Here is a 16,459-nt window from a genome sequence, read left to right on the forward strand (position 1 = left end):
GTGAGACAAACTTGAGGGGCTTTCTCCTGGCACATTCCGTTCTACATTCCAATCTAGAACAGGACTTCCATTGAGTCTCTGCTGCCCTAGTAACCAGATTTGGTAAGGGAGAACTGCTGCCACCTTGTGGCCGTTTCACACAACTGCAGGTTTAATGCCAGCGCTAATGGTCAGTGGATATTCCAAATCATTACAGGCCTGTAAATGACACCTGCCCTGAAAACAAATCCTGGGGTCATATATCGACCAAAAAATTCAAAAGACGTCCATATTTCAAAACGACAGTTTCAAGAGGCATATTACACGCACATTAGTGTTCTGCTTCTTTTGCTTTCTTTCTTTCTTTGTTAAAAAATACGGGAATGGAGAAAGGCAACCCTCAGAATGGGCGAAAACGTTCACAAACGAATCAATGGACAAAGGTTTAATCTCCAATATATATAAACAGCTCATGCAGCTTAATATTAATAAAACAAACAACCCAATACAAAAATGGGCAGAAGATCTAAAGAGACGTTTCTTCAAAGAAGACACAGAGATGGCCAAGACGCACATGAAAAGCTGCTCAACATCACTAATTATTAGAGAAATGCAAATCAAAACTACAATGAGGTAAGACCTCACACCTGTTAGAATCGGCCTCATCAGATAATCTACAAACAACAAACTCTGGGGAGGGTGTGGACAAAAGGAACCCTCTTCCGCTATTGGTGGGAATGTAAATTGATACAGTCACTATGGAGAACAGTATGGAGGTTCCTTTAAAAAACTAAAAAGAGAATTACCATAGGATCCAGCAATCCCACTTCTGGGCATATACCCAGAGAAAACCATAAATCACAAAGACACATTCACCACAATGTTCATTACAGCACTATTTACAATAGCCAGGTAATGGAAGCAACCTAAATGCCCACAGACAGACGAATGGATAAAGATGTGGTACATATACAAAATGGAATATTACTCAGCCATAAAAAGGAATGAAACTGGGTCATTTGTAGAGAAGTTGATGGATCTAGAGACTGTCATACAGAGTGAAGTAAGTCAGAAAGAGAAAAACAAATATTGTATATTAATGCCTATATGTGGAACCTAGAAAAATGGTAGAGATGAACTGGTTTGCAGGGCAGAAATAGAGACACAGAGGTAGAGAACAAACGTATGGACACAAAGTGGGGGAAGCCATGGGGTGGTGGTGGTGGGATGAGTTGGGAGATTAGGATTGACCTGTATACATGTCTATGCATAAAATAGATAACTAATAATAACCTACTGTATAAAAAAATAACTAAAATTAAATTTCAAAATTTTAAAAAATAAAATGTAAAAATAAAACAGAAAAAAAGTTCTTCCATTCACACTGATGTATTTATACGAATGAATTATTTCCATGCTTATATCTATAAATACATAAATGAGGAAAAATATCTAACTTGAACCAAAAAAGAAAAAAAAACTGAACCTAAGAATTATACAGAGGAAAACACTACGAAGGCACTTGCTCCAGTGGTAAACAATTCTGAAATTGGTCAGAGGTGGGGAATCATCTCCCATACAGCCAGCAGCCCCGCCCGCCCACGCAAGGAGCATCCTCATTGCAAAGCTTGGAGACCGTGCTGAGGCCTCTGTGAGTAAACGTGAGCTGAGCCCCAGGCCAGATGCTGCTGAACTGTTCCCACCCTTCCCAGGTGAAACACCTGAATATGTACAAGGGCTTGAAAGCCTAGAGGAAGGGCCGTGGAGCCACACCAGCGACAGCACGCAGGCCAACTTGGTGCCTGCAGGTCAGCCAGGATGGTACTGGCCACGGGCGCTCTTCTGGAAGCTTTCTATTGCCCTGCCTGAGATACCCCTCCTGTCCGGGCACCAATTTTTTTTTTCTTTCCTCACCTCAGCCCGGAGAGATATTCCAGTGGATGTTATGGGTGACACATCCTCTTCTTTACAGGTGGCAGCCTGGCAACTCCTGCCGAAAGTCCTGCAGAGCCCCACTCACACCGGGCCACCCACAAAGCCGTGGACCCTCACACCCTCCCACCAGCACAGCCCCGAGACTGCTGACGGGGCAGAGAATATGGAGTCAGGCACAGCTGCAGGGGCTATTGCTGCCTGGAGTGCTGTTTATATTGACCTCAACCCAGGCACACGTGGGGAGGGCTTGCCGGCAGGGTCAGGCTGCCCAGGTCAGCTATTCCTCAGCCCTCAGGGAATCACATTGCAGAAAATGGACCTCGCTAAGACAGAATATTCGCCAAGGAGAAAAAGGACACAATGCCATTTGCAGCACCGTAGATGAGTCTCGAGGTAATCACGTGACTTGGAGTAAGTCAGAAAGTGAAAGACACATATCATATCCTATCACTTATAGGTGTTACCTATAAATTGATACCAGGGCAGATATTTCCACGGAGAAGGGCAATCACAGATTCATTAAACAAACTTATGGTTCACCAAAGGAAAGGTGTGAGGATTGAATTCATTACGATATTGGGGTTAACAGACAGATACAAACACAGTAGACGTATATAATCACCAAAGACCTACGGAGTACCAAGAGAAGACTACTCAACATTCTGTCATAACGTACATGGGAAAAGGATCCCAGGAAGAACAGACATATGTATATGTGTAAAAGAACCACCTCTTGCACACCTACAACAAGCTAAACGTTGTACTCAAAGTTGCTGTAATAAAAAATAAAAAATTAAATTAAAAACACGAACAAGAAGTAGTGAGACAAACTTGAGGGGCTTTCTCCTGGCACATTCCGTTCTACATTCCAATCTAGAACAGGACTTCCATTGAGGCTCTGCTGCCCTAGTAACCAGATTTGGTAAGGGAGAACTGCTGCCACCTTGTGGCCGTTTCACACAACTGCAGGTTTAATGCCAGCGCTAATGGTCAGTGGATATTCCAAATCATTACAGGCCTGTAAATGACACCTGCCCTGAAAACAAATCCTGGGGTCATATATCGACCAAAAAATTCAAAAGACGTCCATATTTCAAAACGACAGTTTCAAGAGGCATATTTCACGCACATTAGTGTTCTGCTTCTTTTGCTTTCTTTCTTTCTTTGTTAAAAAAAACGGGAATGGAAAAAGGCAACCCTCAGAATGGGCGAAAACGTTCACAAACGAATCAATGGACAAAGGTTTAATCTCCAATATATATAAACAGCTCATGCAGCTTAATATTAATAAAACAAACAACCCAATACAAAAATGGGCAGAAGATCTAAAGAGACGTTTCTTCAAAGAAGACACAGAGATGGCCAAGACGCACATGAAAAGCTGCTCAACATCACTAATTATTAGAGAAATGCAAATCAAAACTACAATGAGGTAAGACCTCACACCTGTTAGAATTGGCAACATCAGATAATCTACAAACAAAAAATTCTGGGGAGGGTGTGGACAAAAGGAACCCTCTTCCGCTATTTGTGGGAATGTAAATTGTTACAGTCACTATGGAGAAGAGTATGGAGGTTCCTTTAAAAAACTAAAAAGAGAATTACCATAGGATCCAGCAATCCCACTTCTGGGCATATACCCAGAGAAAACCATAAATCACAGAGACACATTCACCACAATGTTCATTGCAGCACTATTTACAATAGCCAGGTTATGGAAGCAACATAAATGGCCACAGACAGACGATTGGATAAAGATGTTGTACATATATAAAATGGAATATTACTCAGCCATAAAAAGGAATGAAACTGGGTCATTTGTAGAGAAGTTGATGGATCTAGAGACTGTCATACAGAGTGATGTAAGCCAGAAAGAAAAAAACAAATATTGTATATTAATGCCTATATGTGGAACCTAGAAAAATGGTAGAGATGAACTGGTTTGCAGGGCAGAAATAGAGACACAGAGGTAGAGAACAAACGTATGGACACAAAGTGGGGGAAGCCATGGGGTGGTGGTGGTGGGATGAGTTGGGAGATTAGGATTGACCTGTATACATGTCTATGCAAAAAATAGATAACTAATAATAACCTACTGTATAAAAAAATAATTAATTAAATTAAAAAATTTTAATAAATAAAATGTAAAAATAAAACAGAAAAAAAGTTCTTCCATTCACACTGATGTATTTATACGAATGAATTATTTCCATGCTTATATCTATAAATACATAAATGAGGAATAAAATCTAACTTGAACCAAAAAAGAAAAAAAAAAAAACTGAACCTAACAGTTATACAGAGGAAAACACTACCAAGGCACTTGCTCCAGTGGTAAACAATTCTGAAATTGGTCAGAGGTGGGGAATCATCTCCCATACAGCCAGCAGCCCCGCCCACCCACGCAAGGAGCATCCTCATTGCAAAGCTGGGAGACCGTGCCGAGGCCTCTGTGAGTAAACGTGAGCTGAGCCCCAGGCCAGATGCTGCTGAACTGTTCCCACCCTTCCCAGGTGAAACACCTGAATATGTACAAGGGCTTGAAAGCCTAGAGGAAGGGCCGTGGAGCCACACCAGCGACAGCACGCAGGCCAACTTGGTGCCTGCAGGTCAGCCAGGATGGTACTGGCCACGGGCGCTCTTCTGGAAGCTTTCTATTGCCCTGCCTGAGATACCCCTCCTGTCCCGGCCCCCACTCCTTTTTTTCCTTCCTCACCTCAGCCCGGAGAGATATTCCAGTGGAAGTTATGGGTGACACAACCTCTTCTTTACAGGTGGCAGCCTGGCAACTCCTGCCGAAAGTCCAGCAGAGCCCCACTCACACCGGGCCACCCACAAAGCCGTGGACCCTCACACCCTCCCACCAGCACAGCCCCGAGACTGCTGACGGGGCAGAGAATATGGAGTAAGGCACAGCTGCAGGGGCTATTGCTGCCTGGAGTGCTGTTTATATTGACCTCAACCCAGGCAACCCTGGGGAGGGCTTGCCGGCAGGGTCAGGCTGCCCAGGTCTGCTAATCCTCAGCCCTCAGGGAATCACATTGCAGAATATGGACCTCGCTAAGACAGAATATTCGCCAAGGAAAAAAAGGACACAATGCCATTTGCAGCACCGTAGATGAGTCTCGAGGTAATCACGTGACTTGGAGTAAGTCAGAAAGTGAAAGACACATATCATATCATATCACTTATAGGTGTTACCTATAAATTGATACCAGGGCAGATATTTCCACGGAGAAGGGCAATCACAGATTCATTAAACAAACTTATGGTTCACCAAAGGAAAGGTGTGAGGATTGAATTCATTACGATATTGGGGTTAACAGACATATACAAACACAGTAGACGTATATAATCACCAAAGACCTACGGAGTACCAAGAGAAGACTACTCAACATTCTGTCATAACGTACATGGGAAAAGGATCCCAGGAAGAACAGACATATGTATATGTGTAAAAGAACCACCTCTTGCACACCTACAACAAGCTAAACGTTGTACTCAAACTTGCTGTAATAAAAAATAAAAAATTAAATTAAAAACACGAACAAGAAGTAGTGAGACAAACTTGAGGGGCTTTCTCCTGGCACATTCCGTTCTACATTCCAATCTAGAACACGACTTCCATTGAGGCTCTGCTGCCCTAGTAACCAGATTTGGTAAGGGAGAACTGCTGCCACCTTGTGGCCGTTTCACACAACTGCAGGTTTAATGCCAGCGCTAATGGTCAGTGGATATTCCAAATCATTACAGGCCTGTAAATGACACCTGCCCTGAAAACAAATCCTGGGGTCATATATCGACCAAAAAATTCAAAAGACGTCCATATTTCAAAACGACAGTTTCAAGAGGCATATTTCACGCACATTAGTGTTCTGCTTCTTTTGCTTTCTTTCTTTCTTTGTTAAAAAAAACGGGAATGGAAAAAGGCAACCCTCAAAATGGGCGAAAACGTTCACAAACGAATCAATGGACAAAGGTTTAATCTCCAATATATATAAACAGCTCATGCAGCTTAATATTAATAAAACAAACAACCCAATACAAAAATGGGCAGAAGATCTAAAGAGACGTTTCTTCAAAGAAGACACAGAGATGGCCAAGACGCACATGAAAAGCTGCTCAACATCACTAATTATTAGAGAAATGCAAATCAAAACTACAATGAGGTAAGACCTCACACCTGTTAGAATCGGCATCATCAGCTAATCTACAATCAACAAATTCTGGGGAGGGTGTGGACAAAAGGAACCCTCTTCCGCTATTGGTGGGAATGTAAATTGATACAGTCACTATGGAGAACAGTATGGAGGTTCCTTTAAAAAACTAAAAAGAGAATTACCATAGGATCCAGCAATCCCACTTCTGGGCATATACCCAGAGAAATCCATAAATCACAAAGACACATTCACCACAATGTTCATTGCAGCACTATTTACAATAGCTAGGTAATGGAAGCAACCTAAATGCCCACAGACAGACGAATGGATAAAGATGTTGTACATATACAAAATGGAATATTACTCAGCCATAAAAAGGAATGAAACTGGGTCATTTGTAGAGAAGTTGATGGATCTAGAGACTGTCATACAGAGTGAAGTAAGCCAGAAAGAGAAAAACAAATATTGTATATTAATGCCTATATGTGGAACCTAGAAAAATGGTAGAGATGAACTGGTTTGCAGGGCAGAAATAGAGACACAGAGGTAGAGAACAAACGTATGGACACAAAGTGGGGGAAGCCATGGGGTGGTGGTGGTGGGATGAGTTGGGAGATTAGGATTGACCTGTATACATGTCTATGCATAAAATAGATAACTAATAATAACCTACTGTATGAAAAAATAACTAAAATTAAATTTCAAAATTTTAAAAAATAAAATGTAAAAATAAAACAGAAAAAAAGTTCTTCCATTCACACTGATGTATTTATACGAATGAATTATTTCCATGCTTATATCTATAAATACATAAATGAGGAATAAAATCTAACTTGAACCAAAAAAGAAAAAAAAAAAACTGAACCTAACAGTTATACAGAGGAAAACACTACCAAGGCACTTGCTCCACTGGTAAACAATTCTGAAATTGGTCAGAGGTGGGGAATCATCTCCCATACAGCCAGCAGCCCCGCCCGCCCACGCAAGGAGCATCCTCATTGCAAAGCTGGGAGACCGTGCCGAGGCCTCTGTGAGTAAACGTGAGCTGAGCCCCAGGCCAGATGCTGCTGAACGGTTCCCACCCTTCCCAGGTGAAACACCTGAATATGTACAAGGGCTTGAAAGCCTAGAGGAAGGGCCGTGGAGCCACACCAGTGACAGCACGCAGGCCAACTTGGTGCCTGCAGGTCAGCCAGGATGGTCCTGGCCACGGGCGCTCTTCTGGAAGCTTTCTATTGCCCTGCCTGAGATACCCCTCCTGTCCCGGCCCCCACTCCTTTTTTTCCTTCCTCACCTCAGCCCGGAGAGATATTCCAGTGGAAGTTATGGGTGACACATCCTCTTCTTTACAGGTGGCAGCCTGGCAACTCCTGCCGAAAGTCCAGCAGAGCCCCACTCACACCGGGCCACCCACAAAGCCGTGGACCCTCACACCCTCCCACCAGCACAGCCCCGAGACTGCTGACGGGGCAGAGAATATGGAGTCAGGCACAGCTGCAGGGGCTATTGCTGCCTGGAGTGCTGTTTATATTGACCTCAACCCAGGCAACCCTGGGGAGGGCTTGCCGGCAGGGTCAGGCTGCCCAGGTCAGCTAATCCTCAGCCCTCAGGGAATCACATTGCAGAATATGGACCTCGCTAAGACAGAATATTCGCCAAGGAAAAAAAGGACACAATGCCATTTGCAGCACCGTAGATGAGTCTCGAGGTAATCACGTGACTTGGAGTAAGTCAGAAAGTGAAAGACACATATCATATCATATCACTTATAGGTGTTACCTATAAATTGATACCAGGGCAGATATTTCCACGGAGAAGGGCAATCACAGATTCATTAAACAAACTTATGGTTCACCAAAGGAAAGGTGTGAGGATTGAATTCATTACGATATTGGGGTTAACAGACAGATACAAACACAGTAGACGTATATAATCACCAAAGACCTACGGAGTACCAAGAGAAGACTACTCAACATTCTGTCATAACGTACATGGGAAAAGGATCCCAGGAAGAACAGACATATGTATATGTGTAAAAGAACCACCTCTTGCACACCTACAACATGCTAAACGTTGTACTCAAACTTGCTGTAATAAAAAATAAAAAATTAAATTAAAAACACGAACAAGAAGTAGTGAGACAAACTTGAGGGGCTTTCTCCTGGCACATTCCGTTCTACATTCCAATCTAGAACACGACTTCCATTGAGGCTCTGCTGCCCTAGTAACCAGATTTGGTAAGGGAGAACTGCTACCACCTTGTGGCCGTTTCACACAACTGCAGGTTTAATGCCAGCGCTAATGATCAGTGGATATTCCAAATCATTACAGGCCTGTAAATGACACCTGCCCTGAAAACAAATCCTGGGGTCATATATCGACCAAAAAATTCAAAAGACGTCCATATTTCAAAACGACAGTTTCAAGAGGCATATTTCACGCACATTAGTGTTCTGCTTCTTTTGCTTTCTTTCTTTCTTTGTTAAAAAAAACGGGAATGGAAAAAGGCAACCCTCAGAATGGGCGAAAACGTTCACAAACGAATCAATGGACAAAGGTTTAATCTCCAATATATATAAACAGCTCATGCAGCTTAATTTTAATAAAACAAACAACCCAATACAAAAATGGGCAGAAGATCTAAAGAGACGTTTCTTCAAAGAAGACACAGAGATGGCCAAGACGCACATGAAAAGCTGCTCAACATCACTAATTATTAGAGAAATGCAAATCAAAACTACAATGAGGTAAGACCTCACACCTGTTAGAATCGGCATCATCAGATAATCTACAAACAACAAATTCTGGCGAGGGTGTGGACAAAAGGAACCCTCTTCCGCTATTGGTGGGAATGTAAATTGATACAGTCACTATGGAGAACAGTATGGAGGTTCCTTTAAAAAACTAAAAAGAGAATTACCATAGGATCCAGCAATCCCACTTCTGGGCATATACCCTGAGAAAACCATAAATCACAGAGACACATTCACCACAATGTTCATTGCAGCACTATTTACAATAGCCAGGTTATGGAAGCAACATAAATGCCCACAGACAGACGAATGGATAAAGATGTGGTACATATATAAAATGGAATATTACTCAGCCATAAAAAGGAATGAAACTGGGTCATTTGTAGAGAAGTTGATGGATCTAGAGACTGTCATACAGAGTGAAGTAAGCCAGAAAGAGAAAAAACAAATATTGTATATTAATGCCTATATGTGGAAACTAGAAAAATGGTAGAGATGAACTGGTTTGCAGGGCAGAAATAGAGACACAGAGGTAGAGAACAAACGTATGGACACAAAGTGGGGGAAGCCATGGGGTGGTGGTGGTGGGATGAGTTGGGAGATTAGGATTGACCTGTATACATGTCTATGCATAAAATAGATAACTAATAATAACCTACTGTATAAAAAAATAACTAAAATTAAATTTCAAAATTTTTAAAAATAAAATGTAAAAATAAAACAGAAAAAAGTTCTTCCATTCACACTGATGTATTTATACGAATGAATTATTTCCATGCTTATATCTATAAATACATAAATGAGGAATAAAATCTAACTTGAACCAAAAAAGAAAAAAAAAAAACTGAACCTAACAGTTATACAGAGGAAAACACTACCAAGGCACTTGCTCCACTGGTAAACAATTCTGAAATTGGTCAGAGGTGGGGAATCATCTCCCATACAGCCAGCAGCCCCGCCCGCCCACGCAAGGAGCATCCTCATTGCAAAGCTGGGAGACCGTGCCGAGGCCTCTGTGAGTAAACGTGAGCTGAGCCCCAGGCCAGATGCTGCTGAACGGTTCCCACCCTTCCCAGGTGAAACACCTGAATATGTACAAGGGCTTGAAAGCCTAGAGGAAGGGCCGTGGAGCCACACCAGCGACAGCACGCAGGCCAACTTGGTGCCTGCAGGTCAGCCAGGATGGTACTGGCCACGGGCGCTCCTCTGGAAGCTTTCTATTGCCCTGCCTGAGATACCCCTCCTGTCCCGGCCCCCACTCCTTTTTTTCCTTCCTCACCTCAGCCCGGAGAGATATTCCAGTGGAAGTTATGGGTGACACATCCTCTTCTTTACAGGTGGCAGCCTGGCAACTCCTGCCGAAAGTCCAGCAGAGCCCCACTCACACCGGGCCACCCACAAAGCCGTGGACCCTCACACCCTCCCACCAGCACAGCCCCGAGACTGCTGACGGGGCAGAGAATATGGAGTAAGGCACAGCTGCAAGGGCTATTGCTGCCTGGAGTGCTGTTTATATTGACCTCAACCCAGGCAACCCTGGGGAGGGCTTGCCGGCAGGGTCAGGCTGCCCAGGTCAGCTAATCCTCAGCCCTCAGGGAATCACATTGCAGAATATGGACCTCGCTAAGACAGAATATTCGCCAAGGAAAAAAAGGAAACAATGCCATTTGCAGCACCTTAGATGAGTCTCGAGGTAATCACGTGACTTGGAGTAAGTCAGAAAGTGAAAGACACATATCATATCATATCACTTATAGGTGTTACCTATAAATTGATACCAGGGTAGATATTTCCACGGAGAAGGGCAATCACAGATTCATTAAACAAACTTATGGTTCACCAAAGGAAAGGTGTGAGGATTGAATTCATTACGATATTGGGGTTAACAGACAGATACAAACACAGTAGATGTATATAATCACCAAAGACCTACGGAGTACCAAGAGAAGACTACTCAACATTCTGTCATAACGTACATGGGAAAAGGATCCCAGGAAGAACAGACATATGTATATGTGTAAAAGAACCACCTCTTGCACACCTACAACAAGCTAAACGTTGTACTCAAACTTGCTGTAATAAAAAATAAAAAATTAAATTAAAAACACGAACAAGAAGTAGTGAGACAAACTTGAGGGGCTTTCTCCTGGCACATTCCGTTCTACATTCTTATCTAGAACACGACTTCCATTGAGGCTCTGCTGCCCTAGTAACCAGATTTGGTAAGGGAGAACTGCTGCCACCTTGTGGCCGTTTCACACAACTGCAGGTTTAATGCCAGCGCTAATGATCAGTGGATATTCCAAATCATTACAGGCCTGTAAATGACACCTGCCCTGAAAAGAAATCCTGGGGTCATATATCGACCAAAAAATTCAAAAGACGTCCATATTTCAAAACGACAGTTTCAAGAGGCATATTTCACGCACATTAGTGTTCTGCTTCTTTTGCTTTCTTTCTTTCTTTGTTAAAAAAAACGGGAATGGAGAAAGGCAACACTCAGAATGAGCGAAAACGTTCACAAACGAATCAATGGACAAAGGTTTAATCTCCAATATATATAAACAGCTCATGCAGCTTAATATTAATAAAACAAACAACCCAATACAAAAATGGGCAGAAGATCTAAAGAGACGTTTCTTCAAAGAAGACACAGAGATGGCCAAGACGCACATGAAAAGCTGCTCAACATCACTAATTATTAGAGAAATGCAAATCAAAACTACAATGAGGTAAGACCTCACACCTGTTAGAATCGGCATCATCAGATAATCTACAATCAACAAATTCTGGGGACGGTGTGGACAAAAGGAACCCTCTTCCGCTATTGGTGGGAATGTAAATTGATACAGTCACTATGGAGAACAGTATGGAGGTTCCTTTAAAAAACTAAAAAGAGAATTACCATAGGATCCAGCAATCCCACTTCTGGGCATATACCCAGAGAAAACCATAAATCACAAAGACACATTCACCACAATGTTCATTGCAGCACTATTTACAATAGCCAGGTAATGGAAGCAACCTAAATGCCCACAGACAGACGAATGGATAAAGATGTGGTACATATACAAAATGGAATATTACTCAGCCATAAAATGGAATGAAACTGGGTCATTTGTAGAGAAGTTGATGGATCTAGAGACTGTCATACAGAGTGAAGTAAGCCAGAAAGAGAAAAACAAATATTGTATATTAATGCCTATATGTGGAACCTAGAAAAATGGTAGAGATGAACTGGTTTGCAGGGCAGAAATAGAGACACAGAGGTAGAGAACAAACGTATGGACACAAAGTGGGGGAAGCCATGGGGTGGTGGTGGTGGGATGAGTTGGGAGATTAGGATTGACCTGTATACATGTCTATGCATAAAATAGATAACTAATAATAAACTACGGTATAAAAAAATAACTAAAATTAAATTTCAAAATTTTAAAAAATAAAATGTAAAAATAAAACAGAAAAAAAGTTCTTCCATTCACACTGACGTATTTATACGAATGAATTATTTCCATGCTTATATCTATAAATACATAAATGAGGAATAAAATCTAACTTGAACCAAAACAGAAAAAAAAAACTGAACCTAACAGTTATACAGAGGAAAACACTACCAAGGCACTTGCTCCACTGGTAAACAATTCTGAAATTGGTCAGAGGTGGGGAATCATCTCCCATACAGCCAGCAGCCCCGCCCGCCCACGCAAGGAGCATCCTCATTGCAAAGCTGGGAGACCGTGCCAAGGCCTCTGTGAGTAAACGTGAGCTGAGCCCCAGGTCAGATGCTGCTGAACTGTTCCCACCCTTCCCAGGTGAAACACCTGAATATGTACAAGGGCTTGAAAGCCTAGAGGAAGGGCCGTGGAGCCACACCAGCGACAGCACGCAGGCCAACTTGGTGCCTGCAGGTCAGCCAGGATGGTACTGGCCACGGGCGCTCTTCTGGAAGCTTTCTATTGCCCTGCCTGAGATACCCCTCCTGTCCCGGCCCCCACTCCTTTTTTTCCTTCCTCACCTCAGCCCGGAGAGATATTCCAGTGGAAGTTATGGGTGACACATCCTCTTCTTTACAGGTGGCAGCCTGGCAACTCCTGCCGAAAGTCCAGCAGAGCCCCACTCACACCGGGCCACCCACAAAGCCGTGGACCCTCACACCCTCCCACCAGCACAGCCCCGAGACTGCTGACGGGGCAGAGAATATGGAGTCAGGCACAGCTGCAGGGGCTATTGCTGCCTGGAGTGCTGTTTATATTGACCTCAACCCAGGCAACCCTGGGGAGGGCTTGCCGGCAGGGTCAGGCTGCCCAGGTCAGCTAATCCTCAGCCCTCAGGGAATCACATTGCAGAATATGGACCTCGCTAAGACAGAATATTCGCCAAGGAAAAAAAGGACACAATGCCATTTGCAGCACCGTAGATGAGTCTCGAGGTAATCACGTGACTTGGAGTAAGTCAGAAAGTGAAAGACACATATCATATCATATCACTTATAGGTGTTACCTATAAATTGATACCAGGGCAGATATTTCCACGGAGAAGGGCAATCACAGATTCATTAAACAAACTTATGGTTCACCAAAGGAAAGGTGTGAGGATTGAATTCATTACGATATTGGGGTTAACAGACATATACAAACACAGTAGACGTATATAATCACCAAAGACCTACGGAGTACCAAGAGAAGACTACTCAACATTCTGTCATAACGTACATGGGAAAAGGATCCCAGGAAGAACAGACATATGTATATGTGTAAAAGAACCACCTCTTGCACACCTACAACATGCTAAACGTTGTACTCAAACTTGCTGTAATAAAAAATAAAAAATTAAATTAAAAACACGAACAAGAAGTAGTGAGACAAACTTGAGGGGCTTTCTCCTGGCACATTCCGTTCTACATTCCAATCTATAACACGACTTCCATTGAGGCTCTGCTGCCCTAGTAACCAGATTTGGTAAGGGAGAACTGCTACCACCTTGTGGCCGTTTCACACAACTGCAGGTTTAATGCCAGCGCTAATGATCAGTGGATATTCCAAATCATTACAGGCCTGTAAATGACACCTGCCCTGAAAACAAATCCTGGGGTCATATATCGACCAAAAAATTCAAAAGACGTCCATATTTCAAAACGACAGTTTCAAGAGGCATATTTCACGCACATTAGTGTTCTGCTTCTTTTGCTTTCTTTCTTTCTTTGTTAAAAAAAACGGGAATGGAAAAAGGCAACCCTCAGAATGGGCGAAAACGTTCACAAACTAATCAATGGACAAAGGTTTAATCTCCAATATATATAAACAGCTCATGCAGCTTAATTTTAATAAAACAAACAACCCAATACAAAAATGGGCAGAAGATCTAAAGAGACGTTTCTTCAAAGAAGACACAGAGATGGCCAAGACGCACATGAAAAGCTGCTCAACATCACTAATTATTAGAGAAATGCAAATCAAAACTACAATGAGGTAAGACCTCACACCTGTTAGAATCGGCATCATCAGATAATCTACAAACAACAAATTCTGGCGAGGGTGTGGACAAAAGGAACCCTCTTCCGCTATTGGTGGGAATGTAAATTGATAGAGTCACTATGGAGAACAGTATGGAGGTTCCTTTAAAAAACTAAAAAGAGAATTACCATAGGATCCAGCAATCCCACTTCTGGGCATATACCCTGAGAAAACCATAAATCACAGAGACACATTCACCACAATGTTCATTGCAGCACTATTTACAATAGCCAGGTTATGGAAGCAACATAAATGGCCACAGACAGACGAATGGATAAAGATGTGGTACATATATAAAATGGAATATTACTCAGCCATAAAAAGGAATGAAACTGGGTCATTTGTAGAGAAGTTGATGGAACTAGAGACTGTCATACAGAGTGAAGTAAGCCAGAAAGAGAAAAACAAATATTGTATATTAATGCCTATATGTGGAACCTAGAAAAATGGTAGAGATGAACTGGTTTGCAGGGCAGAAATAGAGACACAGAGGTAGAGAACAAACGTATGGACACAAAGTGGGGGAAGCCATGGGGTGGTGGTGGTGGGATGAGTTGGGAGATTAGGATTGACCTGTATACATGTCTATGCATAAAATAGATAACTAATACTAACCTACTGTATAAAAAAATAACTAAAATTAAATTTCAAAATTTTTAAAAATAAAATGTAAAAATAAAACAGAAAAAAGTTCTTCCATTCACACTGATGTATTTATACGAATGAATTATTTCCATGCTTATATCTATAAATACATAAATGAGGAATAAAATCTAACTTGAACCAAAAAAGAAAAAAAAAAACTGAACCTAACAGTTATACAGAGGAAAACACTACCAAGGCACTTGCTCCAGTGGTAAACAATTCTGAAATTGGTCAGAGGTGGGGAATCATCTCCCATACAGCCAGCAGCCCCGCCCGCCCACGCAAGGAGCATCCTCATTGCAAAGCTGGGAGACCGTGCCAAGGCCTCTGTGAGTAAACGTGAGCTGAGCCCCAGGTCAGATGCTGCTGAACTGTTCCCACCCTTCCCAGGTGAAACACCTGAATATGTACAAGGGCTTGAAAGCCTAGAGGAAGGGCCGTGGAGCCACACCAGCGACAGCACGCAGGCCAACTTGGTGCCTGCAGGTCAGCCAGGATGGTACTGGCCACGGGCGCTCTTCTGGAAGCTTTCTATTGCCCTGCCTGAGATACCCCTCCTGTCCCGGCCCCCACTCCTTTTTTTCCTTCCTCACCTCAGCCCGGAGAGATATTCCAGTGGAAGTTATGGGTGACACATCCTCTTCTTTACAGGTGGCAGCCTGGCAACTCCTGCCGAAAGTCCAGCAGAGCCCCACTCACACCGGGCCACCCACAAAGCCGTGGACCCTCACACCCTCCCACCAGCACAGCCCCGAGACTGCTGACGGGGCAGAGAATATGGAGTCAGGCACAGCTGCAGGGGCTATTGCTGCCTGGAGTGCTGTTTATATTGACCTCAACCCAGGCAACCCTGGGGAGGGCTTGCCGGCAGGGTCAGGCTGCCCAGGTCAGCTAATCCTCAGCCCTCAGGGAATCACATTGCAGAATATGGACCTCGCTAAGACAGAATATTCGCCAAGGAAAAAAAGGACACAATGCCATTTGCAGCACCGTAGATGAGTCTCGAGGTAATCACGTGACTTGGAGTAAGTCAGAAAGTGAAAGACACATATCATATCATATCACTTATAGGTGTTACCTATAAATTGATACCAGGGCAGATATTTCCACGGAGAAGGGCAATCACAGATTCATTAAACAAACTTATGGTTCACCAAAGGAAAGGTGTGAGGATTGAATTCATTACGATATTGGGGTTAACAGACATATACAAACACAGTAGACGTATATAATCACCAAAGACCTACGGAGTACCAAGAGAAGACTACTCAACATTCTGTCATAACGTACATGGGAAAAGGATCCCAGGAAGAACAGACATATGTATATGTGTAAAAGAACCACCTCTTGCACACCTACAACATGCTAAACGTTGTACTCAAACTTGCTGTAATAAAAAATAAAAAATTAAATTAAAAACACGAACAAGAAGTAGTGAGACAAACTTGAGGGGCTTTCTCCTGGCACATTCCGT

Source organism: Mesoplodon bidens (assembly GCF_964165515.1).
Source record: "Mesoplodon bidens genome assembly, contig: HAP1_SCAFFOLD_58, whole genome shotgun sequence".
In the NCBI taxonomy this organism is placed as follows: domain Eukaryota; kingdom Metazoa; phylum Chordata; class Mammalia; order Artiodactyla; family Ziphiidae; genus Mesoplodon; species Mesoplodon bidens.